The following is a 17,570-nucleotide window of genomic DNA, read 5'->3' on the forward strand; positions in this document are numbered from 1 at the left end:
GAGAGGAAGTTTTGCTTTTTCTCGACTCTTCAGTCTTAACACCTGGCTTGGAAAAACTTGTTCTTCATTTGGTATGAATTTCATAGACAATTTTAATCTTTTTTGGAATCGCAAAGAATTTTACAAACCAAATAGCACTGAACTCAGCTGGATTGGAGCCAAAGTCTTAGCAGACCACTACAAACTTGCAATCTGTTCTCAGCCAGCACCGAGGAAAACAGTTGATAAGATGTCGCAGACTGACATAGTTACAAAGCCTAAACAATCATCTTTGCAAGTCGTCATCAAGGACACACAAACATCTGACTTGCAGGCCTCCCAACATTCAAGGACAGACGACTCCACTTCTCCTCGGATGGATTTCCCAAATAGCATGAAAAAACTGCTCCCAATGGCTACACTTTCCTTTTCCAGCCCAAATCTGTCACGACAAGCAGTGTATCCAGTACATCAAAATTGTGTTCATCCAGGACTTTCAGCTGGCTACAAATCTTTTTCACCATCCAAAAGATACATGTCATCTCCAGTCCTTTTACCCTCAAACCAAATGGAACATTTAGAAAGTCTTGTTTGATGTAGTCTGGGTCCCTGCAAATGGATGTAATGTTGAAAAAAAGTTGGGACCCGATGTTGACACTATTCCTGTGTTGATAAGAAACAGAAAACATAGAGCACATTTAACCCTGGGGGTGAACCAATCTAATCTCCTTCCTGTTTTAAAACAGCATCAAAGTGCACAACCAAATATAGCTTCTAGAATTTCTGTAAAGCTAGCTCTTCTGAACATTATATCACTTTTAAACAAGTCATTTCTAATTAATGATCTTATTTGTAAACACAATCTTGATTTTTTGCTTCTAACTGAAACCTGGCTGGATCAAGCAAATAGTGCTACCACCCTTATCGAAGCAGCTCCCCCAAATTTTAATTTTTTGAATGTTACCCGACAAGGGAAAGGTGGAGGGATCGCAAATATATTCAAAGTCTCTTTTCAATGTAAACAATCCTCACTTGGTGATTTTACGTCCTTTGAACACTTATGTGCACTTGTTACATGCTCTCCTAACATATTATTATTAACTATTTATAGGCCTCCGAGACATTCAGCCAAAGTCTTTCTTGAAGAGTTTGGTGAACTGTTATCAGTCATTTGCTTAGAGTTTGATTGTCTTATTATATCTGGGGATTTTAACTTGCATGTAGATAATACTGATAACATTTATGCCAAAGAACTATTTGCAATTATTGATAACTTTAACCTGGTACAACATGTACAGGGACCGACCCACTCTCGTGGTCATACTCTTGACCTCGTCATCACAAAGGGTCTTACTGTTTCTTATACTGTTGTTGACCTGGCATTATCTGATCATTTCTGTGTTTTCTTTGAAGTTTCTATGTTTCCTCACATTCAGAATAGCTCAACGACTATAGGTAGGAGAGTCATAAATGACAACACGTGTTCTTTTTGAGCAAGCTCTCTTACAGAACTCAACCAAAATGTCAGACTCTGTAGATGATTTACTGGAATTTTTTAATTTAAATATGACCCAAATTATGGATGATATTGCTCCATTCAAAATAAAAAGAGTCAATGATAAGCAGAAAGCACCATGGAAGCAGTACCTGGCTGTTAAACTGCTAAAGAGAGAATGTAGAAAGACTGAAAGAAAATGGCGCAAATCTAAACTTCACATCCATTATCAAATCCATAAAGAGATGCTTTGTAATTATAATTATGAAATTCGTAAAGCAAGACAGTCTTTCTTCTCCAACATCATCAGCAGGAATATGAACAATGCCCGTGTGCTATTTTCAACAGTAGAGAAGCTAACTAATGCCCCACCACAATTAGCACCTGAACTTCTATCAGTTAATAAATGCAATGAGTTTGCATCTTTTTTCAAAGGTAAAATTGATAAAATAAGGCAGAATATTTCTCATAATATATCTCAGTTGCAAAAAATTGAAAAACTGCAATCACCAATGACACAGATAGATAACTTTAACACAATGTCAGAATTTTGTTTAATTGATTATGAGACTCTTGAAAAAACTGTACAAAATCTCAGTTCTTCAACATCTGAATTGGACATTCTGCCCACCAACTTTTTTAAGTCTGTTCTTCATCTTATAATTACAGATGTGCTTCAAATTATAAATACATCCTTGGAGACTGGCGTTGTTCCTGTGTCCCTAAAAAAAGCTGTTGTAAAGCCCCTTCTTAAAAAAATAATCTGGATCCTTCAGTGTTAAATAACTACAGGCCAATATCAAATCTACCATTCATCGGGAAAATCCTGGAAAAAATTGTCTTCAATCAATTAACTGCCTTCTTGATATCAAACAGCCGTTTTGATAATTTTCAGTCAGGATTTCGTGCCAATCATAGCACTGAAACAGCATTGATTAAAGTTATAAATGACATACGTCTTAATACTGATGCAGGCAAAACATCGGTCCTGGTATTACTGGACCTCAGTGCAGCTTTTGATACTGTTGATCACAACATATTGCTATATCGACTTGAACACTGGGTTTGATTGACTGGTAAAGTTATCAATTGGTTAAAATCATACTTAAAAGATAGAAGCTTCTTTGTTACCCTGGGAAATTGTTCCTCAACGTCAATGCCCTTGACCTGTGGTGTCCCCCAGGGGTCGATTCTTGGACCATTACTTTTCAACCTTTATATGCTCCCACTTGGGCAAATTATCAATAAAAATTCAATTTTGTATCACTGCTATGCAGATGATACCCAAATTTATTTTGCTCTATCACCAAATGACTTGGACACTCGGGTGAAGAGAGGGGCTGAGTTGTCAACTGATCACCACCTGGTGGTGAGTTGGATCCGCTGGCGGAGGAGGAAGCTGGACAGACCTGGCAGGCCCAAACGTATGGTGAGGGTCTGCTGGGAACGTCTGGCCGAGCACTCTGTTGGGGAGGTCTTTAACTCCCACCTCCGGGAGAGCTTTTCCCAGCTTCCGAGGGAGGCGGGGGACATTGAGTCTGAGTGGACCATGTTCTCTACCTCCATTGTGGACGCAGCTGTTCGGAGCTGTGGCCGCAAGGTCTCCGGTGCCTGTCGTGGCGGCAATCCCCGAACCCGGTGGTGGACACCGGAAGTAAGGGATGCCGTCAAGCTGAAGAAGGAGTCCTATCGGGCCATGTTGACCTCCGGGACTCCTGAGGCAGCCGACGGGTATCGGCAGGCCAGGCGTGCTGCAGCTCGGGCAGTTGCGGAGGCAAAAACTCGGAACTGGGAGGAGTTCGGGGAGGCCATGGAGAAGGACTATCGGTCGGCCTCGAAGAAATTCTGGCAAACCGTCCGGCGCCTCAGGAGGGGGAAGCAGTACTCTGCCAACACTGTTTACAGTGCGGGTGGGGAGCTGTTGACCTCGACTGGGGACATTGTCGGGCGGTGGAAGGAATACTTTGAGGATCTCCTCAATCCCACCGTCATGTCTTCCACTGAGGAGACTGAGGCTGATGACTCAGAGATGGACTCGTCCATTACCCAAGCCGAAGTCACTGAGGTGGTTTGCAAGCTCCTCGGTGGCAAGGCACCGGGGGTGGATGAGATCCGCCCTGAGTATCTCAAGTCTCTGGATGTTGTGGGGCTGTCTTGGTTGACACGCCTCTGCAACATCGCGTGGCGGTCGGGGACAGTGCCTCTGGAGTGGCAGACTGGGGTGGTGGTCCCTCTTTTTAAGAAAGGGGACCGGAGAGTGTGCTCCAATTATAGGGGAATCACACTTCTCAGCCTCCCAGGGAAAGTTTACTCCAGGGTACTGGAGAGGAGAATTCGACCAATAGTCGAACCTCGGATCCAGGAGGAACAATGCGGTTTTCGTCCTGGTCGCGGAACACTGGACCAGCTCTATACCCTTCATAGGGTGCTCGAGGGTTCATGGGAGTTTGCCCAACCAGTCCACATGTGCTTTGTGGATCTGGAGAAGGCATTCGACCGTGTCCCCCGTGGTATTCTGTGGGGGGTGCTTCGGGAGTACGGGGTTCGGGGCTCTTTGCTAAGGGCAGTCCGGTCCCTGTACGAACGGAGCAGGAGTCTGGTTCACATTGCCAGCAGTAAGTCAGACCTGTTCCCAGTGCATGTTGGACTCCGTCAGGGCTGCCCTTTGTCACCGGTTCTGTTCATAATTTTTATGGACAGAATTTCTAGGCGCAGCCAGGGGCCGGAAGGAATCCTGTTTGGGAACCACAGGATTTCATCTCTGCTTTTTGCGGATGATGTTGTCCTGTTGGCTTCTTCAAACCAGGACCTTCAGCATGCACTGGGGCGGTTTGCAGTCGAGTGTGAAGCGGCTGGGATGAGAATCAGCACCTCCAAGTCCGAGGCCATGGTTCTCGACCGGAAAAGGGTGGCTTGCCCTCTCCAGGTTGGTGGAGAAGTCCTGCCTCAAGTGGAGGAGTTTAAGTATCTCGGGATCTTGTTCACGAGTGAGGGAAGGATGGAGCATGAGATCGACAGGCGGATCGGTGCAGCCTCCGCAGTGATGCGGTCGCTTTACCGGTCCGTTGTGGTGAAGAAGGAGCTGAGCCAAAAGGCAAAGCTCTCAATTTACCGGTCGATCTATGTTCCGACTCTCACCTATGGTCATGAGCTTTGGGTAATGACAGAAAGAACAAGATCGCGGATACAAGCGGCTGAAATGAGTTTCCTTTGCAGGGTGGCTGGGCGCTCCCTTAGAGATAGGGTGAGAAGCACAGTCACTCGGGAGGAGCTCGGAGTAGAGCCGCTGCTCCTCCACATCGAGAGGAACCAGCTGAGGTGGCTCGGGCATCTTTTTTGGATGCCTCCTGGACGCCTCCCTGGGGAGGTGTTCCAGGCATGTCCCCCCGGGAGGAGGCCCCGGGGAAGACCCAGGACACGCTGGAGGGACTATGTCTCTCGGCTGGCCTGGGAACGCCTCGGTGTTCTTCCCGAGGAGCTGGCCGAGGTGTCTGGGGAAAGGGAAGTTTGGGCTTCCATGCTTAGACTGCTGCCTCCGCGACCCGGTCCTGGATAAGCGGAAGAAGACGAGACGAGACGAGACGAGACGAGACGAGACGAGACGAGACCAAATGACTATGCCCCCCTTGAATGTCTCTACCAGTGCATCGATCAAATCAATAGCTGGATGTCACAAAATTTTCTTCAGTTGAACACAGAGAAAACAGAAGTAATTCTATTTGGAAAAAAAGATGAAAGACTCAGGATTACCACTATTCTTGACACAAAAGGGATTAAAACTAAAGAAATGGTTAAAAATCTTGGTGTTTTCATTGACAGCGAGCTAAACTTTGACAGTCACATGAAAGCAATCACTAAAACGGCATTTTATCACCTAAAAAACATTTCCAAACTAAGAGGACTTATGTCAAAAAATGATCTGGAAAAACTAATACATGCCTTCATCTCTAGTAGGGTTGATTACTGCAATGGCATTTTCACAGGCCTGCCAAAAAAGACCATCAAACGACTTCAGCTGGTTCAAAATGCAGCGGCGAAGGTTCTCACACGAACAAAAAGAACAGAGCACATTACCCCAATTCTAAGGTCCCTTCACTGGCTTCCAGTAAGCTACAGAATTGACTTTAAAGCATTGCTGCTGGTGTATAAATCTCTAAATGGTACAGGGCCCAATTACCTCTCTGATATGTTGCAGTGGCCTCACCCAATCAGATCTACCAGATCGCAACAGAAAAATTTACTATTAAAACCAGTTGTTAAAACAAAGTGTGGTGAAGCAGCTTTTAGCTACTATGCAGTACATCTATGGAACCAACTGCCAGAGGACATTAAAAATGCTCCTGCTGTTGGCAGCTTCAAATCTAGGTTAAAGACCAAGCTGTTTTCAGATGCTTTCTGTTAAATAATTAATATTTTTACATTTTTTATAATCTTTACTTTCTCTGCATGTTTTAAATTTACTTTAATTTTATTCTATTTTATTCCACTGGTTTCTTTTTCTTTTTCTCCTTTTTTCTTTTTGGCATTTTATCATTTTATTATTTTAGTTCTACTGTTGTTTAATTCTTATTATTTTCTTTTAATTCTTTTAATTAATTGTTTTAGATTAAAAATAAAATTATTTTATGTAATTTAATTTCTCTATTGTTTACTGTTTTTGTTTTTACTTCTGTAAAGCACATTGAACTGCCATTGTGTATGAAATGTGCTATATAAATAAACTTGCCTTGCCTTGCCTTGCCTTTGATGGTCTGAGTGGCTGGTTTAGTTCGCCTTCTGAGGGGGGCGTAGGCTGGGAAGAGGAGCAGAGAGAGGTGGTCTGATTGTCCAATGTGGGGGAGGGGGGTCGCTCTGTAGGCATGTTTGATATTTGAATAAACATGATCGAGTGTATTTTCTCCCCTAGTTGCACACTTAACGTGCTGGTGGAATTTGGGGAGGACAGACTTGAGACATGCTTTATTAAAGTCCCCAGCGATGATGTGAACGCCATCCAGATGAGCCCTCTGATGTTTGTTTACGATGTGTAGCAGATGGCCGAGTGCCGTGCTAATGTTAGCGTCGGGAGGGATGTAAACAGCAGTCACGATGGCTACCGTTAGCTCCTGTGGCAGGTAGAAAGGTCGGCACTGGACAGACATGGCCTCTAGATCCGGTGAGCAGTGGGTGTTGATTACCTTGCTGTCTGAGCACCAGTCCTCAAGCACGTAAACACACAGTCCCCCTCCTCTGCTCTTTCCGGAGGCTTCGTTCCGGTCATAGCGGTGGATGGTGTGGTCTGCTAGTTCCACTGTAGTATTAGCGGGTGTAGCCAGGATTCACTGACGATCAGCAGGCAACACTCACGGATGAAGCGGTTGTATATGATCTGTGCCTGTAGATCATCCATCTTGTTTGCTAGGGATCTAGCGTTTGTGAGGAAGATTGATGGTAGCGGAGGTCTGTGTGGTTGTTTCCTTAGCTGAGCTAGCAGACCTGCCCGGCATCCCCGTTTCTGCTTCCTCTCCCTACGCCGCCTCCGGCGCCTGCCGTTCCCGACAACAATCCATGGTGCTCCCGTCGGTCTCGCTATCTCCGGTGGGATGTTGTGAGTCCGTGAAAAGGCGATTGTAATTTCAGTTTTTGCCTGAAATCCAATGTTTATCAAATCTTGACGGCTGTAGATGGTATTGCTGTGGCAATGCTCTTGGGTCAGTGATAATTACTGTGTTAGCTACATAAATCTGTATAAAATGTACATTACTGAAGCTGTTTAAAAGCATATATTAGTGTTATTAATCTTCAGCCCTGTTAATATTGAAGGCATTGCTTTGATGTTCACAATAAACATTTCATACTTTGCAGAAATAAATGTTATTGTATGTTCCTTAATTCTTAATTGTTGTCAATACTGTTGATGTCATCAGTAACTTTATTAGCTGTTGAAATGTGTGTTTAAACATCAAAATTCTTTATTTCTTTAAAAAACTTAATTTCATAATATCATTATTCAGAAGCCATATTGGAATACTAACATGGCTGACATTTAATGAAAATGTACAAACTGTATAATTTTGTCCTCTGTACAAGAAGGATTGTGCCTTGCAGCATATTAATTGTTCTTCATTGCTCCCAAGATCTTATTTTGTTAAATATAACAGTCATCTATGGCGGTTTCCAAAATGGCTGCCAAAGCAGAGTCATAGGCATTTTCAAAGATGCCAACCACCCTATTTCTACTTGTTAGGACCCATTCTGATTAAAAAAAAATTGGTTGGCAGCTTTTACCCCTAGATGTGCACAAAAGTGTTATGGAGCACCCTATTGAGAAATAACTACCAGACTATGTGTTAGCGGAGCTCCAGCCCATGTGAACGGAGCCCCATAGGCATAGAGTGTAGATACATAAAGAAACCCATTGAGTTGTTTTCTGATGGTTTCAGTACTGTGTGTGCCTGCCACCACAGGAAACCCAACAACTAGTGAAGTGAGTAGTGAAGTAGAGTAGTAGTCGGGACAGTATAGTAGTGAGTAACTTGTCACTGTTGTCACCCGATGTCACTGTGTCGCGTACTCACGTACCTGCCATCACAGGCAACCCAATCATGGCGGGAAAATCTCCATGCACGATGCGCGCATGTCATGCCTGAATTTTTATTTTTAATTTTTTTAAAATAATTCTTGATATTGTGGCCTTGGGCAGAAAAGCAAGTATTGACTTAATTTGACCTTAAGCAGAAGAGCAATTGCCGACTACGCCACCAGGGGACTTTCACCCCAGGAATATTAACCAGAAAACACTTCACAATGTTGACACGCAAGGTTCGTTTGACTAAAGACACCAGAGACCAAAGTTATGAAAATACAAAAAGGTTATTTTATTACAATGTTTACAGGGGCGGCACGGTGGTGTAGTGGTTGGCGCTGTCGCAAGAGGGTCCGGGTTCGAGCCCCGTGGCCGGTGAGGGCCTTTCTGTGCGAAGTTTGCATGTTCTCCCCGTGTCTGCGTGGGTTTCCTCCGGGTGCTCCGGTTTCTCCCACAGTCCAAAGACATGCAGGTTAGGTTAACTGGTGACTCTAAATTGACCGTAGGTGTGAATGGTTGTCTGTGTCTATGTGTCAGCCCTGTGATGACCTGGCGACTTGTCCAGGGTGTACCCCGCCTTTCGCCCGTAGTCAGCTGAGATAGGCTCCAGCTTGCCTGCGACCCTGTAGAAGGATAAAGTGGCTAGAGATAATGAGATGAGATGAGACAATGTTTACAAAAATAAAAGTTCTTTCCTTTACTTCACAAACAATCACTTTCATTCACACTCACAATCCAAAGGTTTGACTGACATTTTTGTGGGGCAAGGGTAAGGGAGAAATCAACATTAACAGGGCTGAGGCCTACCAGCAGGGGGCAAGATACCAGGAGACGGAGGAGGGATCCAAGGAGGCACACCATGCAAGCACACGTGTCGCACTCACTGTAAACCAAATCGAAATAAATCAAAAACACAGCAAAAGGAAAATTCCACACAGGCACACGTGAACACACACACGGAAAATGGGGGAACACCACCACCTAGGGGATCAGCTGCCACCCCGCCTTGGGCACTCAGCACCTGAAAAGTAAATAAACAGAAAGGAGGTATGAGGAGAGAAAATCAAACAAAGAAACCAAGAAATAACATACAGCTTGGTCACAACAAACTAACCAATTAAAACGCACAACCACACACGATGTAAACTAAGGGAGGGGAACTATGTGGACCACTGATGATCCACAGCTTGCAATGGCCTCCCACCAGTACTGGCATACAGCTGGCAACAAAAGGCTGCTTGCCACGGCAGAAAAGGTTGGCAGACGTGGTTGCTAGCCACACACAAATTCACATAAAATAAGCTCTCGCGAGCATTAAACCAAATAAACAGATAAGAAATTAAAAAAAGGCATTAACATAAATCAGGCCCAATAAGATAGCCCACTGGCTATCCGCAGCTATAGAAAAAAAGCCTCCTGCCAGCAGGTGGAACCTGAGCAGGGCTAAAGTAAATAAACAAAAATACCCAATTTAACAGAAAAGAAAATATCCCTCACACCACACTCCAAGCACATATACACTGTAAAATATAATAAGTTGACTTTACTTAAAAAAAATATGCAAAGTCGTTGCCTCAAAAAAAGTCATTTATGTTGATTTAGATAAATTAGATTGGGTTAACTTATTTTTTGTGAATTTGCAGTACTCAAATTAACTTAGATTAGTTTGATTACATTAACTTATTTATTTTGAGTTTGCAGTACTCATCTTATATAATTTTGATTACATTAACTTGTACTGTAAACTTAAAATAAATAAGTTAATGTTATCAAAATTATATAAGATGAGTACTGCAAACTCACAATAAATAAGTTAATGTAATCAAATTAATATAAGTTAATTTGAGTACTGCAAACTCACAAAAAATAAGTTAACCCAATCTAATTTATCTAAATCAACATAAATGACTTTTTTTGAGGCAACGACTTTACATATTTTTTTTAAGTAAAGTCAACTTATTATATTTTACAGTGTAGATGAATGATGATCAGACACACAATCACACACACACACACACACACGCTACAAAAGTTAAAACTAGTGTTAAAGTGCTGTGGTGGTTTCGCAGCCCTCCTCATGCAGGCAGCTGCACCAATCAGAGAAAGCAGCACTCAGCAGAAACGCATTGGCAAGAACAGCAGCAAACCCAGACCAAAACTGGCAACACCTAAAGAACACACAAAATACTCAATTAACGCCACGCTTAATAAACTCAGAGTAGTAGGAATTCAAGGGGAGGGGCATGTACCAAGCGATCCAAGACTTCTCGCCTAGTCCCAGCGAGGCTCACAGAATTCCATGGGTCATCTGCACTTAGTAACAGACGCCAAGAGAACGTTCGGAAATCACCGCACACAAAATGCACAGCTGGGCAAGACCGAAGGAAAGCCAAACGGTGGATGCACTGAAAAGTGACCAAAGGCGGATCAGCATTGAATTGAGCAAGGTAAACAAAAGTAATAGCATGCTCGAGCAAGCATACATACCAGTCACCGGCAGACAAGAAATCACGTCACAGGAAGGTGCACTGCTGACAAAAAGTGGACAAAGCCAAACGGTGGGAGCACGGCCACAGGTAAACGGGAAGGGGTGTGACAGGAAACAGCGAGGGGGGGGACAGGTCGTCACGCCTCCAGAGTTCAAAATCACTCTACCATAAATAGGCTAGCGATGCACGGCATTGGTTGAGGCTGCCCCAATTACTAAGGAGCACTTAACTCAGTGCGTCTCGCCACAATATAAAACAAAAGAGGCTGGCTATGATATAAGAAAATTCTACAACCCAGAAACAGCTGGGAACTCTGCTTTTAGGCAGTGCCTCAATCTATACATTAGTATTACCAAGACCAGCAGCTGTTTTTTTCTCTCACTTTAATGAAATACTCCAGAAAGTGTCTGTTATAAAATAAACAACCAAAAATATTTTGAATTGACTGTGAGATTACATTGCAGACTTTCAGTTTGAAATTGTGTGTATTTAGAGGAGGGTTTCTCTTTCCATCTGCCCAACCCCCTCCCTCTCTCTCTCGCTACACATGCGACTCCTGAGATACCAGTGACCCCGTCTTGCCACCATCGCCTTCTGGCTTCATCCTTCACTATATATGTAAAATTTATATCCAGAATTTAGATATTTCTGTAAAGCTGATTTGTGATGATGTTCATTGTTAAAAGCATTCTACAGGTAAAATTTAATTTAATTGTATTTTATTATCATTAAATTGCATACAATTTAATGTAGCCAACATACAGAGAGAAGGTGAAGTGGGTCAGAGGACTACAGTAGAAGCAACAATCCATGGAGGAAAACAAAAGAGATGATTTTTGACCCCAGTAGGACTCACAGTCCCACACTGATCAATCTGTGCTCTTCTGCTAGTGTGATCATGGAGACAGATCACAGATAAAAATGGATGCTGGGAATAAGAAGTCTTTTTTGTGGATCTTTCTGGAAAGCTTTCTCGCTCATGTAGATGAGCAGATTATTAAATATTCTGTTATCAGGCAATGGAATGAGCATGAAATAGTGACTAAAACGTGGTCCATTGAAACAACATGTTCACCAGCAGTCACATCCAAGCCATTTTCACGCTGCTGCTCTGCACTGAGAAAATTCCTATTTTATAACCTCAGTGTCATCTGACAAAATCAGCATGCACATAATTTTGAGGTGCACATGACAGAAGATCTTATCTGTGCCAGAAAATCCCAACAGTGTCTCACTTTTCTGCAGAGACAGGAGAGCAAACCTCACCCCTCCCAGCTTCAATACATTTAGGGGCACCATAGACAGCATCCTGTGCAGCTCTGTGAGTATCTTCTCTGATAAATTGCATTCTGTGTCAAAGCACAAGCCGCTAGAACACATAATGAAAACCACTGGAACCATCATCAGAGTTTCTCTTACCTCAGTTGAGGATCTTTACCAGAAAATACAGTATGAATTTTAAAAAACTGCCCACTTTATGCATGTTCCCTCCCATCCTGCTAACAGAATATTTAATAATCTGCTCATCTACATGAGCGAGAAAGCTTTCCAGAAAGATCCACAAAAAAGACTTCTTATTCCCAGCATCCATTTTTATCTGTGCAAAATGGGACAAAGTGGTAGGGATGAGTGAAAGAATAGATAGATAGATAGATAGATAGATAGATAGATAGATAGATAGATAGATAGATAGATAGATAGCCTTGGTGTGTTAAAATCTTTCTTCTTTCTACACAAGATGGCATAGTCAGTTATCTTACTGTGGGCTAAGTACTAGGATCCTGCACACACACCCCAGAGATATAGACTTCTGTCATTATATAAATAACACTTTACACAATTCTATAGGCTCAATCTGTTCTTCAGTCATACATACATAGTACATTTATATTCACCGATCAGCCATAACATTAACACCACTGGCAGGTGAAGTGAATTACATTGATTATCTCATTACAGTGGCACCTGACAAGAAGTGGAAAATATTAGGCAACAAGTGAACAGTCAGTTCTCGAAGCATTATTGCCAACTTAGTGACTTTTCTAAAATTAAAAAAAAAGCGACTAGCAACAAATATTGTGAGTTTTTGGACAAATCTTAGCTACTTTCGAGAGACGATATCTTTGTCTCCAGAGGATTAAAAGGTTTATTCACTACAGGGCAGATGAGGCCGAATCATCCCTGACTGAAAACAAAACATCCTTCTTGTGGTTGGTTTCCCAGGCAGACAGAGGCTGTGCACGGTGTGAGAGAAAAAATAAGGAAAACACCTTGTCTCTTCAAACTTTCTCTCTGAGTAATCATTTTATATGTAAATATAGTAACTATCACTGCACAGTTGTTTTCTTTAAAATTATGTGCATGCTGATTTTGTCAGATGACACTGAGGTTATAAAATAGGAATTTTCTCAGTGCAGAGCACCAGCGTGAAAATGGCTTGGATGTGACTGCTGGTGAACATGTTTTAATGGACCATGTTTTAGTCACTATTTCATACTCGTTCCATTGCCTGATAACAGAAACAGAAAAAAATGTAAATGAGAACAGCTTTATTGGGAATTAGGCTATATTAAAATCATGTCCGTCGGCAGCTATGAGGTCACTGAGATCTGGATCTCAGTATATATATATTTTTTTAGAACTAAAAAATAATAATAATTAAAAAAAGTTTAAACATAGAGACAACTGGATAAAAAGCAAACTTCTCTGATAAGATGACTGCATGCTGTCCGAATACGGCTTCTCGCCCCCTTGAAGTCTTTTTTTGTTGACGTTATCAACTGTACATTGATGGAGACTTGAATGCAAAGTGTTTTGCAGAAATTGCACACCAAAGACACCTTCAGTAAGCTCACTGATCTTCAAACTGCCCAAATGGAGCCACTCTCACCAGCAGTAAGTGGTCTTCAGGTGATGAGAAACCCTGAGCACTTGCTCACCTTCTGGTGTCAGTGTTCTCAATATCCCCTCTTTTGGCTGGATCATCTTTCTACATTTAAGATGTCCATTACAGGCCCCAGTGAGGATTGAACTCACAATCTCTGGTTTACTAGACCAGCGCTCTTACCACTGAGCTATGAATATCAGCTGAAGATTGGGGCAACAGCAGAACTTTGAAGCTCCTTTGCCAATCCTTAAAACAGCCCACAGAAACTGCTGTAAGATCACTCACAACTTTAGTTCCTAGCTGCAGTTAGCTTCTGTTTACTATTTGCCTCACAAAAAATTGACACACATTTTAAATAATGTGGTGTGTCAATCGTAGAGTGGGCTGTGGGCTGTACATTCTGGCTGCATTCTCATCTGAGCTAACAAAAACACTGGACAAGCCAAGCCCTCAAGAGACAAACCATAAGCACCATGAGTGACCTCACTGATCTTCAAGCAGGGCCATCCTCAGCAGCAGCCAGTGGTTTTCAGATGATGAGAACTCCAACCAAAAAAAGCTGACCAGTGTTTTTGGTTCTTAAAAAAAAAAGTAATTTTCTCAACCTCATGCTTTTTCCATACATATCTTATAGACTTCTTTTGCCAAGTTTCCTAGTGCTACATCGTCCAAAATTATAATTGTGTAACCAGGAAGTTATAAATATGTGCAGCACAATAAGAATCCTTTAGAGTTTTAGCTGCAGTCTTTTGTTGATATTAACTGGCTCACTGATTAAGAACTGTTTTGAAGAAACAGTAAGAGCTCAAAACACCACTTTTCTTCAGTCTCAGATCAGAACTCTCGAACTTCAAAAGGTTGGGCAAAGGCCAAGGAGAATTGAACTCACCACCGGTTTATAAGGCCATTGCTTTAACCACTGAGCTATGAAGCCTTAAACAGGCAGCTATCTATCATAGATTCAGCTCAAAACAGAACATTGAGGACCCTCTGCTGATCCTCGAATACCACTTGTCCACCAAGTCACCAGTTTTCCACTGAGGGCTGGTTCCAAGCTGATGCATAATCTTGAGCCAGTTCTTGAAGTTTCCACAGTCAAAGAACCAGCTCTCAGCCAGGAAAACTGTGCCCTGTACTACGAAGTGGGTTTTCTGGCTTACCAGGGTAACTTCGAGAGTAACTTGATCACGTGCAGCCCACGATTAACCCATACTACGAAAGTTGGCTATGTTCAAACCGAGGTATGCTGCCATGGCAATTTACGCTGCATCTCAAACCTGCTCGTCTCAGGTTATGTTCTTGGTTAACCCGAGGTTTCTGATTAACCACACCCTTTTTAAACACCACCTCTCCACCGACATTTCCTCTAGAGACAATGCCAGCGTACCTGGATGACCTGTGCGATATTGGAGCGCAGATTGTGAGGGGCTCTCTCCGGAGGCCGAGGGTATTTAGAGACCGCCAGAATCCGCTGGCATACCCGGACGATGTTCTTCATGAATGATATAGATTCTCAGCTGAGGGAATTCGTTACCTTTGCCAGCTGATCGAGGCAGACGTCTGCAGTGTAACCCGCCGAAGCCAGGCCCTCACAATCGAGCAAATTATGTGCTTGTCATTGCGTTACTTTGCCAGTGGACAATATATGTATTCCATCGGTGATGCTGAAAACCTCAGTAAGAACACTGTATGTCGTATGATTCGCAAAGTGGTGCTTGCCCTAACCAAACTGATGAATGCGTTTGTCGTGTTCCCTGGGCATTTAACCGCACTTCAGATCAAAGAAGGGTTTTATGCAATCACAGGTAATTACTAATATCAAATTGTGTCTGTTTGCCTACTCTCATAGAGACAATTGTGACTGACAATTGATATGACTCACAAAATATACAGGTTTCCCAAGAGTAATAGGAGCCATTGACTGCACTCACATCCGAATCAGTGCACCCCTGGGAGAGCATGAGGGGGATTATGTGAATAGAAAATCCTTCCATAGCATCAACGTACAGGTAAAAGGTCTACTTCATATAGGCCCACATTCAAATAGGTCATGTCCATACCTCAAATCAACCTGTCAGTACTGGTCCCATTTTGCGTTAGGTGATGTTTTGTCCTCCACATGGGTTGGTGTTGTTCCTCATTTGCAGGGGTAACAGTGTGCTTGTACCTCAGTCATGTCCCCTGTCCTTGCACAAATGCTTGATGTTGTTAGATGACATGTGACCACCAGTTGATTATAACCAGCCTGGATGCAAGATGGCCAGGGTCTGTCCACGATTCCTGCATATTTAGGGAATCCTCACTAGCTGCGGGATTCGAGGAAGGTAAGATAATCCTACATCTAATCCTTAAAACACAAATCATCCTGCATCAAAAAGATATCGGGACAATACAGAAACAAGAGCTAAAATACCACAGACGTCCCTACTCAAACTTCATGGTATTCCTTAAGTAAAGAATAGTGAGCATCTTACAATTGTTTGACACTAACTACATGTCTCTCCATTTCATACAAGGGCGATTTGATGGTATCCTGCTCGGGGACCGTGGATACCCATGTTTGAAACACCTCCTGACACCATTCGCAGACCCTCAAACAAGGGCCCAGAGAGCCTTCAATCATGCCCACAGTGTTACAAGAGCACAAATCGAGATCACGTTCGGCATATTGAAGGCTCGGTTTGCCTACCTAAAAGGCCTGCGTGTGAGGCCAGAGAAGGCCTGTCAAATAACAGCGGCATGTGTGGTACTACATAACATAGCCACCATTAGAAAAGAAAGGGTTCCCAATCATGTTCCCTCACCCCCGATGTTGTTGACCCCATGACCCTGGACCATCCCACAGGCCGTTCAGTGAGAGAGGCCATCACAAACCAATTTTTCAGGCAGTAACACAAAATAAAGGAAAGCCAAAATCACCACTCATTCCTACTGTATTTATTTATTCAAGTTCTCCCGTTCCTGAAAAGAAAAGACAGAAAAGCCAAATGAATGCTTGCTTGCACGCGCACACACACACACACACACACACACACACACACACACACACACACACACAATGTACTAATACCTTCTTCTCATGCGCCAACTTTTCAATTTCTAGTTCGAGCTTCTGAATTTGCAGCCTCTTTTTTTTGCAGTCTAGCTGTAACATTTTCTTGTACAGGCTGCGCACATTGTCCACTCCGGCCTACAGAACCCCCACCCCAGAATGAACATATTAGCCTAATAATATGCATAACAGTCGGCAATGATGGACCGAAGAGGAAGAAACTGTATTTTGTGACATTGTGACGTCCCTGGCAGGGAAGCCTCAGGAGGGGACAGGGGCAGCTCCAACTCCTCCTACAAAGGAACACAAGCACACAGACTGATTGCATCATTGATACAAGTCACACTTCAAATGCAGTACTGCTGAAGAGTAATGGGGCACCCTCCTAGAATATTGACACAGCATATAGTAGCAGTGGTAGAGTCATTCAACCTGCATGTGGGTGTCGGATTTGGCCGTGAGGGTCTCGTCATCTTCCTCCTGAGAGAACATACATAAATCATAGGCTGCACCTACATAATTTCTGAACACGACAACAGAATGCATGCAATGTTAGCTATTACAGGTACTTCGGCCGGAGGATCACTGGAGCCGGGTATGGGCTGTGGTGGCTGGATGGTCTCCAGATTGCTTCCTTCAATTGTACACACAACACATAAGACATGCCACTGATGAATGAGAAAACACACTTCTTACATGGAACTTGAATGCCATATTACCCAGCACGTAGAGGGTGGACATTTCCATAGCACCAGGGGTGGATTGTAGGCCTCCTTCTACCCCCTCCATGATTGGCCTACCGCTATTGTTGGTGAGCGCCAACTCTTCGGCCATGGTAAGGGCTTCTGGTGCCCTCCCTCCTCCCGTGCACCTGGCGGCCACCTTTTTCTTGTTGGCTGTGAAAGACAAGCATCTTTTCATTATATATGCCTCACACACACACACACACACACACACACACACACACACACACACACACACACCATTATGAATGATGTTTTTTATATTTCATTTTCACCTGTTGCCATGCGTTTGGCACTGCTGTTGCCTCTGAAATGTTCACAGGACATACACCAACTTAGTCAAAGGGACTGAACAGTCAG

The 17,570-nt window shown here is 43.2% G+C and overlaps 1 non-coding gene and 1 pseudogene across 1 annotated transcript; one reads left to right on the forward strand and one right to left on the reverse strand.

Moving 5' to 3' along the window:
* Positions 1–13,539: 13,539 nt before the first annotated feature.
* trnat-agu (transfer RNA threonine (anticodon AGU)) lies at positions 13,540–13,617 on the reverse strand. Its single transcript has one exon. It is a non-coding gene; the product is annotated as a tRNA-Thr (tRNA).
* A 1,173-nt stretch (positions 13,618–14,790) lies between these two features.
* LOC132883858 (putative nuclease HARBI1) lies at positions 14,791–16,833 on the forward strand (annotated as a pseudogene).
* Positions 16,834–17,570: the final 737 nt, after the last annotated feature.

Source organism: Neoarius graeffei, chromosome 1, assembly GCF_027579695.1.
Source record: "Neoarius graeffei isolate fNeoGra1 chromosome 1, fNeoGra1.pri, whole genome shotgun sequence".
Lineage (NCBI taxonomy): Eukaryota > Metazoa > Chordata > Actinopteri > Siluriformes > Ariidae > Neoarius > Neoarius graeffei.